The sequence below is a fragment of the Cygnus atratus genome, chromosome 2 (genome assembly GCF_013377495.2).
Source record: "Cygnus atratus isolate AKBS03 ecotype Queensland, Australia chromosome 2, CAtr_DNAZoo_HiC_assembly, whole genome shotgun sequence".
Taxonomy (NCBI): Eukaryota; Metazoa; Chordata; class Aves; order Anseriformes; family Anatidae; genus Cygnus; species Cygnus atratus.
Genome location: NC_066363.1, coordinates 110,229,817 through 110,251,798, shown reverse-complemented (window position 1 = coordinate 110,251,798; position 21,982 = coordinate 110,229,817). Strand labels below are relative to the sequence as shown.

The window sequence follows — 21,982 nt, the reverse complement described above, 5'->3', positions numbered from 1 at the left end:
GAAAAATTTGTATGCAACTTATTTTGCCCATCCTAGCGCCAATGGTCCTGTTCAGCAAGTGCTATGGGGCTCCCACATTACTCAGAGGTAAAATGTGTATGTCAAACCTGCCTTCAATAAAGCTGTGCAATAGAGTTTTCTTTGCTTCTCACTTTCTGGCTTGGGCTGACAGTTTTTGCTGAAGCTCAGCTTGGCCTGGAGTGAAGCTCCAGAGACAGAAGTGAAAGATAATGATGGACTGGAAGGGGTTGTTTCCACTGCTCATTCTTCTTTCATGTAAGAAGCTCGTGATTTGGAAGTGGTGCCACCCTCTTGGTTATGTTGCCAGAGTATTTGCATCACTGAAAGATTTACTTCACTGAAGGCTTTACAACCCTTTCTTCAGGCCCATGTCCTGCTGTAGTTAACCAAAGCTTTCTACTTATTTAATTTTTCTTCAAGATGTAACAACTGCAATGTACTCAAGCTTGGATATACCCCTGAAGATCACTCAGAGGCAACAGCTGCCTCACACTGGCTTCCCACTTGCTAGGAATTGCTCACCACAGGCAACATGTCACAACAACTCTTTCAACACACTACAGATTCATGTCTTTCACGTTCGACATTGCATTAATCTCACTAGCTGAGAAGCAAGAAAGATGCTGGAAGAAGCTTGCTTAGGCTGGTCAGCCAGGGGTTGATCCACACAAAGATTAGGCAGCATCTCACTTTTGGGTATGCTGCTACATACACTAATTCCCAAGTCTTTTAGAGATGGCCCTCACTGCTTCTGATTTCTCCTCTCCTCTTGCTTCTTCTTTAGTCCAGGATCATCCTTGTGTCTCCTTCTGCACAGACCTCCTCCTCAGGCTCTTTCAGTGCCCCTCTGACTCCCCACTGTCTCTGCTTGCTTCGCCCTTGCCAGACAAGGATGAAATGCAAGCCAACCTCCCTGCAGATCTAGGGGCTCTACTTGGGCTGGGCTCTGCTATGTTGTGCACCATTGCACTGAGCAGGAATGGGTGATCCGTAACTCAGGCTGCATGTACATTGCTCACCTTGAGAAACCAGGTCACGACTCAGAGAAGCCACCAGGCTGAGCAAGGACACGGGTGTGATTGTACTGAATTACCCCTCAAAGCATTAAAAGGTGGAAGGTCGGTACCAGGCAATGGTTATGTGGGAGATGTGTGGGACACCGGACAACCAAGGCTGAGACACAGCCTCTCGGCTGTGCTTTGGCCTCCAGTTCACCCAACTGCAGATTCTAGCAGTAAACACCATAATGGAAAGACTGACATAAATAAGCAAGGATAGCGGCTTTGGGACTACAAACCAACCTCTTTTGCATAAGAATACAACTATAACTGTTTGAATTTAGCTAGCCCTTGTTTTGATCTGGATGGAGCCTGTTTATTCTGCTTAATTGTAATCATTCCTGTGGCTTTGTTTGTTTGTTTACAATAGTACTTGGGAGTTTGGGAAAATGTTGCAAAAGATCCAAATAGCCACAATGGTGGTTATTCTTTAACCTAATGTTTACAGGAGAGCTTTAACATGCATTGCAATATTGTAAAACTCCAGAATGTCTTTGCATAGTTTGTCAGTATAAATCTGGGACAATTTGTGCAGTGCTGAGAAACAGTTATTTCTGGTAGAGTTGTGAGATGTTTTAGTATCTGGCACACAAGACATCACCTATTCAAAGATGACAGCCACACTACCAAGAGATTCACATCAGCTCATTATTAATTAACTTCTACCATCATGAAAAAAAAAGTTATAAGATCAAGAAAAAGAAAAGGAATGAAAAATAAAACAGATGCATTAATTATTTCCATTCCTTCCCAGAATTAAATGTGCTTTATTATTATTATTTTTTTTTTCACTGTAGGACTTTTCAAAAAAAGTCCAGTTTTATGTGTGCTTCATAAACTGGGAAAGAAGGAAAGTAGAACAAAAAGGCGAGTCATCTCAGGAAGCTGGCTGTTGAACATACTCTTTCAGTCCTCATCTCATCTCTACATAAAGTTTTAGCTGAACAGCTATATTAGTGTCTAACTTAATTAGTTCCTTACTAAGAAGTGTGGCTTACGGAGTAGAACTTCCATCTTGTCACTTCCAAATGAAAGCAATCATCTGTCACTATTTACTTTTAGCCATCTTCAAGACCCTTTCCATTTTCACCTTAGAGGACAAAAATCACTCTGAAAACAAAATTCTAACACAGAATCATTCCAGTTGGAGGGGACTTCAGGAGGTCTCTGGTCCAGCCTCCTGCTCCAAGCAGGACCAGCTGTGAGATCAGACCAGGTTGCTCAGGGCTTTGCCCAGCTGGGTCTTGAAAGCCTCCAAGGATGGAGATGGCACAGCCTGGGCAACCTGTGCTGCTGCCTGGCTGTCCTCAGAGTGAAACCATTTCTGCTTATATCCCACGTGAACCTCTCTCATTTCAACTCATGCCATTGTCTCCCGTTCTCCCACCATGCACCACTGTGGAGAGCCCAGCTCCATCTTCTCCGTTACCTCCCCGCAGGTACCAGGGGCTGCTGACAGGAGCCCCTTACGCCCTCTTGTCTCAGCCCTGGTCCCACTGGCTCTCCTCCCAGGGCCCCCGACCATCCTGACGGCCCTCCACTGAAATGGCTCTAGCTGACTTTCTTTTCTTGTACCAAAGGGCTCAAAACTGGTTGCAGTAGTCCAGATGTGATCTAATGAGTGCCAAGTAAAGAGGACAGTCACTCCCATTGATCTGCTGCCTGTGCTCCAATTAATGCCCAGGGCCCCAGGTCCTCTTTTGCCCATCTGCTCCTGAAGCAGCCACGGCCCAGCCTGTTTCACTGCCAGATGCTCTTCCTTCTCAGAGGCAGGACTTCGTGTTTTTCTCTGTTGAACTTTTTGAAAATTGTGTTGACCCATTCCTGCAGCCTGTCCAGGTCTCTCTGAATGGCAGCCAGCTGAAACTGATGACAGTCACTTACCCCTCTGCTCTGCCCTTGTGAGGCCCCACCTGGAGTACTGTGTCCAGGTTTGGGGCCTCCAGCACAAGAAAGATGTGGACCTGTTAGAGCGGGTCCAGAGAAGAGCTACAAAGATGAGTAGAGGGCTGGAGCACCTCTCCTATGAAGAGAGGCTGAGAGGGTTGGAGTTGTTCAGCCTGGAGAAGAGAAGGCTCCAGGGAGACCTCATTGTGACCTTTCAATACTTAAAGGGGTCTTACAAAAAAGATGGAGAAAGACCCTTTACTCGGGTAGATAATGATAGGACAAGGGGGAATGGTCTTAAACTAAGAGGGGAGATTTAGACTAGACATTAGGAGGAAATTCTTCACTGTGAGGGTGGTGAGGCACTGGCACAGGCTGCCCAGAGAAGCTGTGGATGCCCCATCCTTGGAGGTGTTCAACGCCAGGCTGGATGGGGCCTTGGGCAACCTGGTCTGGTGGGAGGTGTCCCTGCCCATGGCAGGGGGGTTGGAATTAGATGATTTTTAAGGTCCCTTCCAATCCGAGCCATTCTATGATTCTATGATCATGCATGGTGTATTCTCTAGAAGGTATAAGTATTTAACTCAAGATGTAAGTTCTCTGTTGCCTGAACCTGAAATTTTCTCTCAGAATCGCCCAGGGTTTCACCCTGCTTCTTCTTGTCCTTTATTTTGTTGAACCTCAATGTGCTGAGATCTGCAGCCTCATGTTCCCCCTCAATATTGAGGACTGCTCTGGCTTGTGGTGAAATATCTATCTTACACTTTCTTCCCTCTTTGTTCACATCTGGAATGAGGCATGATGTCATCAGTACGGTATGTCATCTGCCTCATCTCCCCTGGTAAAAATGAGGAAATTTGCTTGATGCTCAGCATTCATTTGAAAGTCCTAATGCAACATGAAACTGCTCAGAGTGGCTTATCCGTTCTGGCCACTCTGATTTATCTGTGCCATCACGCAGCTCTCTGGAAGGATTTTCACAGTCATTGCACTGCTCTTAGAAAAAATAACTCATCTCATTCACAAGTTCTCATTCCCCTCTGCCCTTCCCCTTGCCTCAAATCCCATTTCTGTGTCTTTAAAGGTGAATTATTTTTTTGTTTCCCTTTCATTCCAGCAGAGAGATGGCCCCTTTTCCGTTTCAATGGGATCCGGGCCTTCCTGCTGCAGCTGCTCCCTCCTGGCTGCCAGCCGACTCTCTCATCCAAGCTTACTCTTAATGAAGTTTATTTTTCTCTGTCTTACTTGTTTCATTCTTTGCCTTTTCTTCAGGCTGGACCTCTCTTAATCAGCCTTAGTCTTAGCCCTTTTTTCTTTCAATTCAGCCTTTTCTGCTCTTCGGGGTTTGGGAGTAAGGGAAACAAGGCTTCCTTGAAGTGATTTACTTACTCTCTTTTTTCCGATTTCCTTACTCTTCTCTTCCTCTGCCAGGGAGGTCAGGCAAGTTCTGACCCTGGGTAATAGTGCAAACTGGAACATTTGTGGTTGCAACAGAAATGATTCTTCAATTAATTAAATGATCCAGAAATGACAGAGAGAAGCCAGCAGTGCTGCTTAGTGAGTTCTGCTTACTGAGATCTACTGCACTAAATCTTACAGTGCCTTCCCAGCTGAAGCTCAGGGAATAAAGCCACGAGTCTTGTACCATTCTCCTTTTTCTCTGCATTTCACTTTTATGGGTGCTAAGGGACTATAACACATTCAGCCTCTTTGGGAAAAACAGAGACTTCATGGGACTCTTACCTGTTCTGGTCAGGTTTCTCACTTATCCAAGCATGCTTAGAGCTGTAATTTACCCACCAAAACAATTAGTTTCCTATTGACAGCGATTAATTTTATTAGCAAAATCACACCAATGCTGCTAATGTGATACAGAAATTTCTTCAGGATGTGCCCCCACAAGCTGCCGTAGTTGTGCCCAGCATTACACACCTAACAGGCATACCCATCCCAAATCTGCATCCCCCTGCAGAGTGATAATATTTGAATAGAAATGTTTACGTATTCTGATAATTCATCCTTCATAGAATTCCTGGCTGAAGCTAGCTAGAGTTGCTCAGTGAAATGATAATGTTTATAGCAGACACTCTTTTACTGATGTGCAGTCAGCAGCCATTAGAGTCAGATATATTCATCTAAGTGTCCTCATCCTTCAAAAAAATAATAAAAAAAAGAAGTAAACATTTAAAAAAGTAATTCTTAAATCTCAAGTTACGTTGTTGTCAACCCTTACTCTGTTTCATGTGAGTATTATTTATAACTATGACTGAAGAGTCACAGAGTTGACGGACTTGAAATATCTGAAGGACACTACAAGAAAGGATTGTATGAAATCTTTGTTGGAAGGAAGTAGTGCCTACATTTGATCCTATGGATGCCAGTTGGCATGTACCATTAAGTTCCATGGGAACTGAATGTGGTCCTACAGTTCCTATCTGAAGCATTTTAAAACCATATTGGCCTCAGTGGGATCTGAGAATTTGCCCTATATGTAAGAGAAAGAAATACTCTGTAGGAGGCTTTTTCGTCTGCTTAACATGTGTTCATAGAGACAGAGCCACATTCTCTAGGAATGCTGGGGTCAGTGAACCAAGTAAATGATTTAGGAAAACACAGTGCAATGTCAAAACACCATTTGCTTACGTGGTGGAGGGTTGTCCCACCAGCTCTTAAGCATCTAAGCTAACTGTTCTAGCAATGTCAGCTGGCATAAAACCTCGGGCTGACCATTCTGATATTAAATCATGATTACTGGAAATCGTGAATAATCCATGTAGAATTGGTCCTTAATTAATAATCATATTTGATCAAAGCCCCCAGGTTTGCCACGCAATGTTCAGTAGCCTCCTTTTATGAGTAGCCACACTTTACCACACCATCTGCAGAAGAAAGTAACTGCATTTAACAGAAGCCTCTCTTTATTTAGAGCTGCAGGGGGAACTAATTAAAGGTAACTGAAACCACAGCTGCTAAAATAATTATATGGCATCCAAACTATTTTGGAAAGCTCTCATTGTTTCTCAGTGTAACATATGCAAAATATGATTGGAAGTTTACCATCATCTTAAACAACATGGCAAAAGATAAACCTGGAACTCTATATGATACTACTTACACAGATTTGTGTAACACTCATGTATGTCTTATGTGTATGTACACACAGACACATAGGCATATTGTATAAGTGGATCTTTTATAGCACTCTTACTAGCTGCATATAATGTAGAAGACTCATGAGAAAGAATGATGTATTGGCATCATAAAATTGTAATAAAGAGATTACCTTTTTTGCAAAGCAAAGCATTTTATAATAACACGTGGAACTGACTGTTTGGAATTAAATGCATTAAACATTACTCAACCAGTCTTCAGTTAAGAAAAAAAATCTTTCAATCATTTCCACATAACAAAAAGGCTTGCACTTCATATATACATAAAGGATGGCAGTACTGATGCTTGGAAAAAGATTTTCAGACAAGGCTTGAATTATTCCAAACTCTAGACTCCGCGGGGAGTTCGTATTTGACATTTGCACAGGGATGAACCTGTCAAAAAGAAGTAAAATCAATTGACAAAAAGCATCAGAAAACTACTCTGATTTTGTCATTTGGACCTTATTCAAAATAAGTTATTTAAAATGAAGAAGAAGAAGGATCTCCATTTGAATTCCCTTCTATTTTAACTGTTACTCTTCAAATGAGGTTCAGCATGATGACGTTTCGGTCCCTTTTTTTAAGTTGATTAATACAGTCAGGTCTGCAAAAGGCAGACATTATAATAGACTGATTGTAAGGAGGATCTGTCTTTAATTTTACAAGCACGTTCTTCTCCTTACATCCAATACGATGTTTTTTATTAATCATACTAAATATTTTGGGGTAGCTGTTTTGCCCCAGTAAAATCATGATGAATTCATACAGGAGTACATGGAACTCCCCCAAGGGTGCACACCCTCCCTAACTTTCCAAAACCCATTGCTGGGGCATTTCCAATGCCCCAAAGAAACTGTGTCAGACCAGCAAACCATCAGCTTATCAAGTTCTCCGTGTTCTCTGGCGCCCCGCAGCCTACAAGGCTCACTGCTGAGAATCAAAGCAGAATGCATTGCTGTTCTACTGCGTACTCAGCTCACGAGAGCAAAGTTGATTTTTAACTTTGAAACAGGCAAGTTCCTGTGTTCATTGACAGCTCGTAGACTTTTCACTTTGGTAAAAAAAATCCAAATCCCTTTTTGTGGAAACTGAGTGGGAACACATTTGTTCATTAGCCTCTCTGCATAAAAGAAGGTAATTATAGTTGTCGTCATTCTGAATAAGTTCAAAAACTCCCAGCTTAGATCTCCCTGGGATTAAAAAAAAAAAAAACAGTAGAAAAATTCCAAAGACACTTTTATGGTTTGAATTCACCAGTCTGTCAAATTTCAAAAATTTCCACGGAGGTAGAGACAATTTTGACAAATCCCTGATGCAATCACCATGGCTTTGCCCCTATTCCACAGAGAATTGTGATAGATTTGTTATCTGCTGGCATGACCCCAAATTTTCAAAACCCAGTTCAGAAAGGAGAATTGCATTTCACACTCTCCTACTTACCAACTTCTTTTCATTAAGGCCTTCTCTTATTTGTCTTCCCAGGTTCTCTTACAAATACTAACCATACGTGCGTGATGCATCCTGGGACGCATCAAGCACGGCATCGCTAGTTGGTCGAGGGAAGTGATTGTCCCGCTCTACTCTGCGCTGGTCTGGCCTCACCTCGAGTACTGTGTGCAGTTCTGGGCACCACAGTACAAAAAGGACGTTAAACTGTTGGAGAGCGTTCAGAGGAGGGCGACAAAGATGGTGAAGGGCCTAGAGGGGAAGACATATGAGGAGTGGCTGAGGTCACTGGGCCTGTTCAGCCTGGAGAAGAGGAGGCTGAGGGGGGACCTCATCGCAGTCTACAGCTTCCTCGCGAGGGGGAGTGGAGAGGCAGGTGACCTATTCTCCGTTATCACCAGTGACAGGACCCGCGGGAACGGTGTTAAGCTGAGGCAGGGGAAGTTTAGGCTGGACATCAGGAAGAGGTTCTTCACCGAGAGAGTGGTCACCCACTGGAACAGGCTCCCCAGGGACGTAGTCACTGCACCAAGCCTGTCTGAATTTAAGAAGCGATTGGACTGTGCACTTAGTCACATGGTCTAAACTTTTGGGTAGACCTGTGCGGTGCCAGGAGTTGGATTTGATGACCCTTATGGGCCCCTTCCAACTCGGGATATTCTATGATTCTATGATTTCTGTGATTCTATATGCTTCCCACACCATAGTAATATCCCCATATCCGTCTCTATTAGTTGACTAGCACTTCACTTTTGGGGAAAAAAGTGTAGCGGTCTACAATACAGTTATCATAGAGTTTATCAACAGTAAGCTCATAGCCCTGCTCTTTTAAGTGACAGCCCAGACAAAACGCAAATATCTAAGTAGCATTCAGCATCACAAAAAGAAATTATGACTAATTTGTCATTCCACTCCCTCTTCCTTGCCCCCACCCCCCTCCCCCAAAATAAAAAAGAATGAGAACCTTGGGGTCAGTACGAATATTACTTGGAAAGAAGAATGAATACACAAAATTAATTTTCATACCTTGGTAATAACATACTGTTCCCCTGGACATGGAGAAAAGGAGATGAGGCCACAAATTAGGAAGACAACAGCTGCATTTACTGCTTTAAGCAATAAGTCGTCAGACGCATCTAATGCCAAAAGACCAAAGTACAAATCTACAACTCAGGTATTGTTTTTATCATCATACTTGGATGTAAAAGATGGAAAGCTATCACAGATATACACAGAGTCTGTCTGCTTTTGAAAATATTCACTTCAGAAAAATACTAGGCAATACATGAACTTTAGGGATAATACATACCACCATATACCAGAGCATCCAACAACTCTTTATATCTAAAGCAAGACTGAAAAAAACAACACCCTAATGAACAACTACAAGCAAACGTTGAGGAAATATGTGAAGAATGAAGCTGATTAGTTTGCCATAGCAGGCAATGAATATGGCAGTGGATAAGCCTTCAAAAGTCCTGACTAAAAGAATTCCCTCTTCCAAGCCTGCTCAGAGGGGGCGAGGAATAGCACTTAACTACATGCACAGTGTGAAAGCAGGAGTTCCAGACAGTCAAGCATTGCAACTCCTCTTATGTGTCCTAGGAAATGCCAGATGGCTTAAGGAGGCATTCAGACCCAGATGTGACCATTTTCATAAAGCCATTTGCCTAAAAAAAAAAAAAAAGTAATTTAATTTAAATTTTCCTTGTTGCCCTCTTGTACATCACACATGATGGTACAGCTGAGGAAAACCATCCCAGGAGCCAGTGCGTTGGCTTGAAGTGAACAATGTCCTTCCATTAGCTTCCACTGGGCCTCAGAGCAAGTCACACAGGCACAACCTCTTACAAGCACTGTATCACCTAAAGATGCAGATACAAACCTTCTGTGACTTTCAAAAGTGCCTTAACAACTAAATCCTCCTGAAATCAAAGAAGCCTTAGAAGACAAGCAAAAAATACCACCTTGTTACACTGAAGGCAAGCATGAATTAAAAATATACATTTTTTTTTCAGGATCATCTAGTCAAATAATCTATCAATACAAAATATGTTCTGTGCATTTTCTATTTTTTTTCTTGAAGTTGTTTTTCATTGCCATGCTTGCAGAACCTGTATGAAACCAGGAATCAAACAGGCCTAAAAGAGTTGTATGGAAGCTATAGATAAACTGTATTAGGTCTGCTCTCAATTGCATCATATCTGGAAGGAGTGCAAATGAAAACCAGACTGACAGTCTGGGTATTTTATGTCTCAATGAGACCTCAAATTTAGATAGTTTCAAGAATATCACATAGGAAATTTGACTAATAAAAGGCTCAGAGATTGAATGGTCTCATCATGTAGTCATCTTCATTTTGACTTGACTGAAAGTATCATTCCCTATCTCAGGCAGTATGTGGGACACATCAGTGGAAAGACATGAAGTTCACCCCGGTGGTGCTCTTTCAGATTAAATCTGTTAAGAATGACCCTGACATACCAGAAGTGTTGACTGACAGCCTCTTTCCCTCAGATGCTGGAGAGGTTATGCAAATCACTGTATTTACGAGCTGCTGCATGAAAGGGAGCCAAGTTTGGTAAAAACCACCCCTCCATTTCACTGGCTCATGAGCCCACCCAGATGAACTGGAAACCTCAGACAATGTTCCTTTCTTATGAAATGAGAAAATTCCGTGCTGAATTTGAGAAACTAAAAGATAGATTGACTTGGACTTCTATGGCAAGATATTTATGTTTCAATTGTTTTTTTAAAGTAACAGCAGATAGTGGTTTCCATTTTCCTTGGAGACATTTTCAAACAGGAGAAGGGGGTTGAAGAGTGAGTTACAGCCTGTGCCAGCAGAAAGGATTAATGTTGTCAAGATGCCGTGATAAGAATTATGGTACTTTCACATTAGGATTTGGGATTGGAAGTATTGAAAGAGGGCCCTGACAGAGAGAGAAACTTGGAGGCTGTCCTCATTTTCCCTGCTATGTACTTGCCCATAGCTACCCTTCTTCATACCACACTAAGCGTTAGAATAAAGAAGGTGTTGATTTTAGTTTGGAAATCAGCTCTACGGCGAGCAAATATCAATAAAATACCACTAGGTAGTTGAATACATTCTCCAAATTCCCAAATGTGCAGAAAAATGTCCAACAGACTGATAGCATGGAAAGGAACGTATGTCTTCTTCTACGGAGTTAAGCACTGGTTCTGCTTAGAAAAAAGCTGGGAGAGGACAAACATTTGTTGTAGAAGACAAAGCCACATATCTCTTCCCTCAGCTCTGCACGCTCCCCATCTGATTGCATTTCTGTGGGGTAGGTGGTGGGGGCAGCATGCCATGTATTTCAACCGCTGATCAGTGTAAAGGCTTACTTCAGGCGATAGCCAGGAGTCCTGTTTATGTATCCCCTCGTGAGACTGAGGCGGTTCACTATAACCCTGTGGAAACGTGTGGGCATCCTCCATGCTACGTTAGCCACACACAGAGGGAAAGATCAATCCTTCCAGCAGGCTCAGGCAGCACACTATGAAGAGCAATGTTCTTGTTCTGGCAGCTTTGACCCACAAGCTCTCATGCATCTGCCAATATGTTAAATATTCTAACCACAAAGAGGAGGTAAGAGGGAGACAAACCAGCCTTGTGTAACTTAGGTTACACGAGGCTGCATCTTGACGGCAAAGAAAACTGTGTATGAGTAAGGCAGGCTGCACTTGCCCCCCACAGGCTTTAGTCTGTGGGCTTCTTATGGGCCGTACGTGAAGTCTGTGGGAGCATGCTGATCAGCATCTAATCCTGAGCACCTGGGCTTGGGGGACCTACCTGGGGTGCACCCTCACCCTGCGGCTGCCTGAGTCCAGACTAGGCCAGCTTGGGGGCTACGCTGGCAGCAGGCACAGATGATTCTCCAAAACTGTCATCTGCATGACAAAAGGACATTCAAAGTCTTCAGAAAACCATCTAAAAACAAAGGGAAGTTCCCCTGTTGAATGTCAAACTGTGAAGCTGGGAGGTAGGAACCTGTATTTGTGGGTAAATTATTAAAATGATCAATGGAATTGAACAGTTCGTTTATGAAGTCAGTCCTATGGCTAGTTGTGCAACAAAGGCATTCAGAGATAAATAATTTTGAGTAAAGAATAAAAATATTGCCAAAAATTTTGAGTAAAGAATTTCTAATGACTAACTTGACATGTAAATTAATTCCATAAAAAGGTGATTTGGCTAAGCTTGGAAGTAAAAGAAGCATGCAAAATTTTGGCATTTAAGTAGACTCATAAATAGAAGACACATGGCCATAGATGAACAACAAACTCCTTTAACACGCCAATTTTCTAAAGAGAGAATAGCTACAGATACGTTGAATGTTTTCAGAATAGGCTCCTGTGGTTAGGATCTTAATTTTGCAAAGTAAAAGAAAAGCAAGATGACACCTGGAAATGCAACATTATGCAGATAAAGTATATTTAAGGGTGAAAATTACTCTAGCTATTGAAATTATTATTGTCTCATGCACAAAAGAGAATACAGTCTTGAAAAGCCACCACATAGCCTCTTTTGAGTGACTCAATCGTAACACAGCTGGCTGGATGTGCCAAACATATTTGCCCTGACCCACCTCCCCTGGGCCCCCCCACCCATGGGCCAGAAGCACCAAATGTGTCCTAGGACCCCTGTTGTGGCCAGGGCTATGGTGTGGGTCACCCTGCACCCAACCACACCGATGACACATGGGACTGCTGGTCTCAGCACCTCGCCCGTAGCTGTAGGCATGTGATGTGCCTTGCAGGCACGAGACAGCGGGGTCTTGCCCACCCAGTTGAGTGGTAGGGCTAGGATGGAGCTCCTGAAAACTTCGCTCTTCCCTGCTTAAGTGAGAAAGCTTATGAAACAATAGAGGCGCTAGTAAATGATAATAATTAAAACACATTCAGATGGTGACAAATGAAAAGGGATGTTGGAAGTCAGAGAAGAAGCATGATTGTAAGGCAGTAGCTAAGCTTCCGGTTCTTACAAAAACAAGAGAGACGCTATGAAGGATGCCATATTGCACTTGGCTCCTGTCCTAAAATAATTCCACATTATAAATATTTGACGCAGCACTTAAGACTATTGCCTCCACAGGATTTAATGTAGTGTAATGTAATACATCTGTTTGCTACCCACATGGTATGAAGAGTCTGAATGGGTAAGATATGAACAAAAAACTCAAAACCATATTGTGCGCTATTACTTCTGTGTTTATCATGCTGCACTTATTGAGTTAAGACAGTGGAAAATGTTTCATAATACCTGAATAGCATGATATTGTTCTTTTTCTTTTTTTTTTTTTAATCTACAAGACAACTTCAGCTCTGTTCGTACCTTGACTTTTTGTACTCATGAAAAGTATTGTGAAAAGTTGTGCCTGGGCACAACTGTGCCTGTGCAGAGCCTGGGCTCTGCATTTAATGTGAAAAAGTTTGAGTGCCTGTACGAAAATGTAGCAGTGTAAGACAGTTGTGGTCAAGTTAGAGGGAAATATGTCTGCTTTTTATGTCTTCAATTTTGGTACTAAAAATCTATTCTCACTGGCTTATACAACCGGAATAATTGTATATGAAAGATGTGTGTGTTGAACAAGTTAAAAAACCTTTCCATCACCCATATTGCAGGTGACACTTTCTTGTTGCACTTGAAGGCTTGCCCTGCTTTGGTAGTTAACTCCTGTGCTAGTCCCTTTGTTCAGCATCCTTCCCAATTACACTGTATCTTCCATAAATCATTAAGTGCTATCGTCAAAGCGAAATGCATAAAGCCACAACTTGCATTAACAAGCAAGCAAACTAATGTGCAGGAATACTTTGGGCACGACACATGCTTTCATCACTGCCAGTCGTTTAGTTTCATGATAACAAACTCCTGGCTGGCCTTTTGTTCTTCTGCTGGCAGCTTAGATTTTTGGAGAAAAAATGTTTAGGTGTTTGAAAAGACAGCTACACTGAGAAGGTGATTGCAGCACAAACTTTTGGTTTCCACATAGTGCCATGATCAAAGTGTGCCAATCTGCAGTGCTTCCAAGCTTGACAGAGTTAAAAAAAAAAAAAAAAAAGAAAATTCTAAACTGTGGGACAGAATAAAACCTTTCTAGCTACAGAAGACGAAGTCTCTCATCATTCATGTCGTGCTTTAATCAAAGCATTTTCACATTGTGGTAGGCCCAACTAGTCCATCAGTATTTTCAAAGGGGTGGATCAGTTTAGATGCTCTTTGTCCCTTCGGAAATGTCAGCACTGAGCTCCAGAGACCACCCATGGGCTGTGAAGGGGCACAGCTTGTTGTGCTCCAGATCTATGTGCCTGGAGGAGCCAGAAAGCAGGAGGTGGCCAGGAGACACGGTTCTGCCAGGAGCTACGGCTGTGCTGGGCTCCCAGGTCCCACCAATTGTGCATGACACATTACTGAGGGCTCTGGGGATTTATTACAATGGATGTGCTTTGGTAACTCAGTATCTCTGTGATGATCTTTTCCTATGTCTGAGCCACAAGTTTTTTTTTTTGCCTTTTTTTTTTTTTTTTTTAGTCTGAAAGCTGCTGCTGAAGCAAAATGCTTTTTTTGTTTGTTTGTTTTTGAAATTGCCTTGGCATCTCTTGGAATATCGAAATGAGCAAATCATTTAGCAGAGAAAAACAGATTTAGGCACAGTTTGGCCATGCCATTAGCTTGACTCTTGTACTATATAACTTCTCATAGCTATGCCTCATCTGGGAAAAGACACAAATCCACCGTTTGTGGGAAGCTAGACAATTAGTCACTCTAAATGACAACTTACGAACCAGAGCTAAAAACTAACCAGACTGGTAAACAGGAATCGCAAGGCTGTGATTTTTGCTTCTTTACCCAGAGTTTCACACAGCTGAAATAAATGCTTAATTCAGCCCTTCTTTAGCAGCAGTTCACAAACCAGGGGTGGTTCATGGAACCACACAGCTTGCTCACGGAGCTGTATTAAATCATAAAATATATCAGTTTTGTTTGCCCGCGCTGGTCGTACTCCCAAAAATCATATTTACAAGTTCATTCATCCACAGCTTGGAGATATATAGGTTTCAGTCAGGTCAACCCAATGACCAGAAATGTAGCCAGTCATTCATAAACAATTTTCTACTCTAACGCACAAGAGCCTGATTCAGTAGCCCCTTAAGCCAATAGCACTCCTCCTGCAAGAGCCAGGAAATCAAGGTATCAACATCTTACATAAAGTATTAATTTTGTACAGTGGACAACGTTTACATTTTTCGTTAGCAAATAACCCATCCACATGTACTTGGTTACGGTCAAATTTCTGATTTCACACACGCTGTGGGCAAATGCTGTGGTCAGAGGTTGCTAGGAGCACACATATGTAGAGCTGTTAGTCATCATGCTCCCCCCCTCTTTGTAGGGAACATAATTAAGAGTATATTATTCACTTCTTTTGTTTGCATTACAGATGGACTTGGCTGGGAGCAGCAGGAATGAACTTGAAACTTGGGTCATGAATTTGGATGATTACAAGAAGGATCTCAGCTAGCATATTTGATCTCTTGAGTTTGGAGGACAATTAGAGCAAAACTGAGCAGCTTAAGTTTTTCTTTAACCAGCCTCCAGTCTGCAGTGTATGGGGGTTCAGACCTTAAATCAATTCTTACATAACTCACAGCCCTCTTTTCTTTTTCCACCAATATTACTATTTCCATTGAAAAATATTTAGTTTTTAGAAAGGAGGGAAATGTGATAGTCATTTATTGCCCCCACACTGCTAAGAAATTCCATGCTTTTATGTGCAGGAAGCATTGTGTTGATTTTGGCTTCCCCATGGGTTAAAAATCTTGTTTAAATGTTGCAGAATCTAAATGCTCTTTGAGGTTTTTCTGTGTTGTTTTATGGAAAGGCTTCTGCCTGATTATTTACAGATGCTGTCTCTGAGAAAGCCAAAAATAGTCCTTTACTAATTCAAAATTTAAACTAGCATTTTTATTATTTTATTGTGTAACCAGGATCTCTGCTCTGGGCACCTCAGTTCGAAGAAGACAACAGAGAGCTTCGTCGCGCTGTTGGCATCGCATGCAGTGATTGCCATTTGGCTAACTGCAGCTCCGAGCCTTGGCAGACCATAGTAGGGTCCTCTCCTGCAGAAATGCAGCCACCAAACCATCTTGCAGCACAGATTCCCCAGGTTACATGGCCATGAAGGAGTCGCATTGTTTCAGGAGTTACTTCTCCCACAGTAGCACGGGGTGCTTAAAGTGACTTTAGGAATTACGACAGACCTTCAAGCCATGCTGCCTTTCTACGGCTACCTTGGCTGAATGTCAGTAAGGGATTTTTTTTCAGCAAGTCAAGAAATGCTAAGATGTATCTTGATCTCAAAAAATGAGAAATGTTGTTCAGCCTGCTCAGCAAGCATCTGATGAAATGCTCCTCCAAAGTTTCTTTTCACTTCTTGAAGGTCAAGGAGAGTCATACATACTAACAAACAAGGGGATTACCCCTGTCAAAGGGGAGCCAAAGAGCTTGGATTTCATCCTTGCCAGTCTAAGGACAGATTTTACTTTCTATTCTCTCAGCAGCAGCAGAGTTGCACTTTACTTGCTGCCTTAAGTGAATGCTTTTCTGTACTACTTTTAGTATACACCTGGCTGGTGGGTTGTTCCACTGATCTTGAGACCCAAGCTCCAGTGATTCTAGAGGCTGGGGAACAGTACAAACTGGTGATCTTCGAGATGGGTTACCAAATTTTATTTCTGTCTCTCCCATAGCTACAGTAACTGTGCGGCTCAAGTAAGCCTGCTTGACACCACTGAACTCAGCCACTTCTCCAAATCCCTGCGTTGCTTGATGGTTAGAAGGGAAAGTGGTGCATCAAAAACTCAACGTTGCAGTGAACAAGAAGATATGCTACTGTTATTGTTACCAAAAGTTCTGTGTAAAAATACTGTTGATAAAAAGTATGCTAAGAGCTGCTCCTAACTCAGTCTCTACAAGCGCTCACTTCCCTACTACAACATGGCTTGGAAACAAAACAGGGGGTCTTGGTGGACCACCAGTCATCTCCATCTACAAGAGAAATAACACACAGCTACAGGACAAAGTCTGTGGGTCTAAAAGTCTGTCTTTTCACAGACCTGTAATCTGGATGATATCTTTCAAGTGTAGGACTTGGGAGGTTTGTATTTATTTTCTGCAGTTTAATGTCTTACCTGAAAATGGTATCACAGATTTTCTGAAAATAACAGCAAAGTTCTCTCAGGTGATTTCTTAATGACTTTTTTAGTCAGTACAGAACACTTAGTACTTCTGCAGTTTCATTTAAAAAAACAGAAACAGAAAACTGGACAATGCTCAATTCCTGCAGTTGAAAAATTCCTTCACCTGAGACAAACACAGCTACCACAGATGATCGGAGAGCTTGGTGCGTGGACAAATACATTAGCTTCTTGTTTGAGCGTAATAAAATATTATCGCTTATTTTGAATGGCAGAAACCTCTTTAGAAAAATTAGCATTTTAAGGTTTGAACTTTGTGCAAACTAAAGATCTCTCCCAGTTATAAACCACTTCATAACAAAGATCACAAAGTCAAATTTGATCTAAAATTGAGATCTGATCTCTCCTTCCTGAAACGCAATTGAGCTTGGATTCCTACCAGTTCAGACTGGATGCAACTCGTCTTGAACAGTGGTACAACTGTCATCTGCTCCCTCTGAATGTGCCATCAACAGAGACATGGGACTGACTTATGGATTAAATATCAGATGGGGAAGAGGGAGGCATTCCTAAAGGATGTATTCTAGAGAAGCTATTATGTATGTAATTAAAATACATTGTCCTGCATAATATAGTTAAGGTGCAACCAAGAAACTCTGCTTGAGGGCCTAGGACCTTTTGGGGAGTCTTACTAAAGATCATGCAGTGAAAAGACCTGTATGGTATGTTTAGTCCCATAAAGTTTCTCAGCCACAGCACAAGGTGGCCTTACAGTTACTGCCTTTATTTCTAATAACTACATTTTGAAAGATACTTTACATGAAAGGTAATTTGCACTGCTATGCTACTTTTCATTCAAGGATTTTGCAAGCTTTAGAAATATCTATAAATTTCCCTAGTAGTGCCATTCCCCACCATTGTTGCAATTCAAAAACCTCCCACAGTAGTGATAAACTTTCAGTAAGTGTCACAAAACTTCTGGCACATCTCTTGGGTTACAAGTTATTTGTTAAATGTGTTTTGTATTTTATTTCCATTCTGGGGTCGTGGATCTGAGATATTCTTGAATAAAGATGTCTAGTGTCCCATGCAAGTTAAGCGGATCCCCTTCACTGGCCTTGCTTTGTCAGCAGCTCCCTCGCTTTCTCCCTCGCTCTGTGGTCTGCTGTTCTTAGAGGTGAAGAACCATACAAATGTGTAAAGTGAGTTTTCACCTCCTTACCTTTCCAGATGGACATTAAGTGTCCCCAGCTTGACATGGGCATTCCCACTAGAGCTAGAAGAACATCAGCACATCCCAACTCTCCTCCTGCCCCATATCAGAGCTCAAATAGTTCTCTAATTGCTCCACAGGTTCCTCAGGATCACTGATCTGCTGTGACTGCAAGCATATTCCTTGCCTCTGGGCTTCAGTTTCCCTTCCCGTACCAAGCGGATGATGACATATTTCCCTTGTTGAAAAGATCAGTGATCACTACGAGATGAGCAGTGAATTCCTACTGTTGTTGAAAAAAAGATTTTCATAAAAACTCTTCATCTCTCCTCACCTTGCTGATGAATATGCAGTTTTCCATGATATGATACATGAGAAACCAGAAGATCTGCGCTGGAGACAGACTGATTTCTCTTTTTCTAGTAAAAAAGGAGGAGTGGCTAGCAAACATCTTCTTTGCTTCAGATGTCTTTAATAGGTCAAAGGGATGTGAAAGATGTAACTAAGCATCTTCCTCTGTACATGTATGCTGTGAGAATGATATTTCCTGAAATACAACTGGGTAAAGAAAATCCCTTCATGAGTTTTGGAATCTGGTTCTGAAAGAAAAATTGTAGGATAATGGCCTCTGATGAAATAATAACAAAAATAATAATGACCAGGATATTTCCCTAATTCTACTAGCATTATTTTCATCATCATTGCATTCAGCACTTGTGCCCATTGGCCCTAACTCCTATGTTATTTTACTGTGTTTGAACACTTGAGGTATAAACTACATGCCACAGCTATTTTATTTCTTATTAAAAAATCAGGAAGATTCTTTTGACAGCTATACCAACAGGGAAAGCCTGCACAATTGACTGAAAATTTGTGTTCTTTTTATCATTTTTATGGTGGATTAACACTGTTACAGTCAGCCAACAGTATTGCACTGATACCAAGAACATTAAGTGGTAAATCAAGTGATTCACTTTTGAGGGATTTTTTCCCCTAACCTTTTCGTTTAAACATTTATAGGTCTCCAAGTGCTAAGAGGAAAGCTGTTCAAAACTGAGTGCTTGAGCACAATTACACTGGCAAGACTAGCAGCCAGCCAGAGCCTAAAACTGGTCCCTTAAATCTCCCAGTGATCTGAGCCCAGGTGCAAACAGCACATTGGATGCAAGTCAGTCAGAAAACTATCTTGGTACTTTATGGGGCTGGGAATTAATTAGCCTGCTCGGGCCCTACGGCAGGGATTGAGCAGCCCTGGGCCTGAATGTTGAAGCATGTTTGCGTGTCCCCGCATTGCACCACCTGATGTCCGTGCTGGGGGCTGCTGATAGCAGTTTGTCTGACTCTTACTGGTTCGTTTCAGAGGGCCAGAGGATTCCCCAGGCATTTCACACCCGTTCCTGTGACAAAGCAGAGGCACCAGCCTGAAATGTTTCCTGTCTTCACGCATCCTGGTCGTATGCTCAGTATAGACTGCAAAAGTCTCCTGCTCTCCTGAGCCCGGCCAGGTTTTGGTTGTCGTTACTCAACTCCTCCTGTGTAATCTCAGTGTTTCTTTCTCATACCTGGAGAGAATTTTAAGCCAAAATTAATGACCCATGGCTAATATGCATCATGGCTAATATTTCATAAGGACTGCATCTCTGCAAGCAGCAGCCTCTGCTGAGTGTCAGTCCCTGTCTTCCTGACTATGCCATACTCCTCCGTGTAGCTTACTAACTCGCATTACGTGTAACATCTTTTGTTGTTTAGCACTAATAGGATCCAGTCGAACTATGCATAATTACATCCAGGTCTCCTTCAACGGATGGCTTATTCCTTCTGTCAATGATCTAATAAGTAAAGAGACATACCATAAAATGAAGAATGAGTAATGCACGCTGAGGTGATTATTATGCTGTGGTGCTCGTGCTAACAGCTGGAAGAGATCATGGATTACTGAGACTACATGAGCTTTGGGATGGCCCCCGCAAAACATTTTCAAGAATCCAGAATTTATTTCAGTGCCCAGGTTAACATATCTTTCCATGCTGCTCTATCCTTCTTGCAAATGACTGTTTCCTTCACCCTAATTCCTGCATCCTGAGGAAGGCTGTTTAAACTTATCATGGAAATAGCCTGTGAAGACAGGGGAGAAGAGAAGTGGAAAAAGCCTGCAGCTCACAGTCATGTGTAAGCAATAGTTAATGGAGGGTCCAGGACACAAAATTCTCTCACATCAATGTCTCCTTAATTCACTCAGCCATGACGAAATGAATTCAATAGGCAAAAAAACTTGAGGCTGGACAAGTTAGACCAAAAGCCAGTTCCCCACTTTGACAGGGCTAGGGGTCAGCGCTGCCAGGAGACACATCTGATGGCTTGCTGGCGTTTCTTCCGAACGCCTCCTCCCAGCTCAGGTTGTGGCCTAACCAGCCCTTCCTGTTGGCAAACGCAGGGGCAGATCCAGGAGCACGGCTGGCTGACTGCAGGCACGAGGTGAGCTGGTGGTGGTTGGTCCTCCAACCCCTTTTGGTGCTTCATCCAGAGATGGAGACCGTGGACTGAAGAAGAGGCCTGCATGCTGAGCACTGCCTGGGATATACACTTTGTACAGCTGTGCGAGTCTCAGAAGTATGAAGACCACCCCAAAAGTGCTCTGAATAGAAGAAGGAATGGTGCAATCCCAACTCCCCCACATGGAAAGGCACCAGGGGTTTAATTTACATGGAATTGGCCTACGGGCTAAATATCTCAGTATTATCCTTTGGGAACAGAGGGAGTCGTCACAGGGTCACCTGAGGAGCACTGGAGCCAGGAGTTTCCATAAAAAGCCCACTGCAGCTTGGGGAGGAGATGGGAGGGAGGGAGAGGCCAGAGTGAGCTGAGACTGCTCACGCTGGGTATGGAGGCTTCTTCCCCACCAGCACAAGCCTGCAGCTGGCAGAAAACAGGGTGCAGAGGCTCGAGCAGCCCGGTCAGCTCAGGGGAGCTCTCGTCCCCTGAAGACCTCCACCACCCAGAGTGAGGCACGAGGGAGTCAGCCCCTCCTTTACTGCTGCATGCTGAGCCAAAGGCAGCTATACTTCACTAGCCTTCAGCAGTGAGCACACCCGAAACTGATTCTTAAAAAGTTTCCTCACAGCTTAATACCTCAACCCCCTGGCTGTTCCCTAGCTCCTGTGAGGTGTCCAAAACCTTTTGGAGAGAAACACAGCAGGTCAGGAAGACTCCTTCCAGTCCTCACCAGAAAAAGCAGAATACTTATCCTGTTTGCACTACACGTCTTGGGAGCTGGGGCACAGAGGACCTCAGCTGTAATGCTGCAGATCATAAAATATTTGCAGCCAACTCCTGGACTGCTCCATAACGGGCCATGGGAGCCCTCGATGCTGACCTCCCTCTGCGAGCTGAAGTTTTCACAGCAGCCACTCAGAAAAAGCAAACACAGCCAGCATCCACCTACAAACATCCAGCAGGATGGGCTGCAAGCCCTCAAAAAAATGTTGAATATCAGTACAATAAGCTATGCATTGTATAGAAACATGATCTGTCCAGCTTGCTTTGCTACACCTGGCTCCATCACATTCAGCCTAATTCAGATGGAAAACTAGGCAGAGCTGACGGCCTCGGCTGCCTGAGTAATCCAAGGGAAGACTTTCATCAGGTTCAGCAGGCACTTTGTCTGTTTACACAGTCCCAAAACAAAGATATAATTGAATACCATGGATTTTTGTCTGGAAAAAACTGCATGAGAGTCAGCTCTTGCTGTTCTCTTCCTTCATAAAAAAATTCAATTTGTTTATTTTTGCTGAAAATGGTCTAACCACATGAAACTTGGTTCTTTGACATGAACATATTCTACAGGAATAATAAGCGGCCTCTGCCATCATCTCAGGTGGTGAACAGAAAAAGTTAAATATCAGAAAATCCAGCAACTTAACAGTTGTTTTTTCATCAGAGTAAAAATATGTTTTCAGCAGGTTCCATCTCTGCTTTTAGAGGCTTTC

At 42.7% G+C, this 21,982-nt stretch overlaps 1 protein-coding gene across 3 annotated transcripts in view; it reads right to left on the bottom strand.

The window, feature by feature from the left end:
- Nucleotides 1-21,982, bottom strand: part of COLEC12 (collectin subfamily member 12) — a 95,099-nt gene that overhangs the window by 43,095 nt on the left and 30,022 nt on the right. The gene's annotated exons all lie outside the window — the stretch shown is intronic.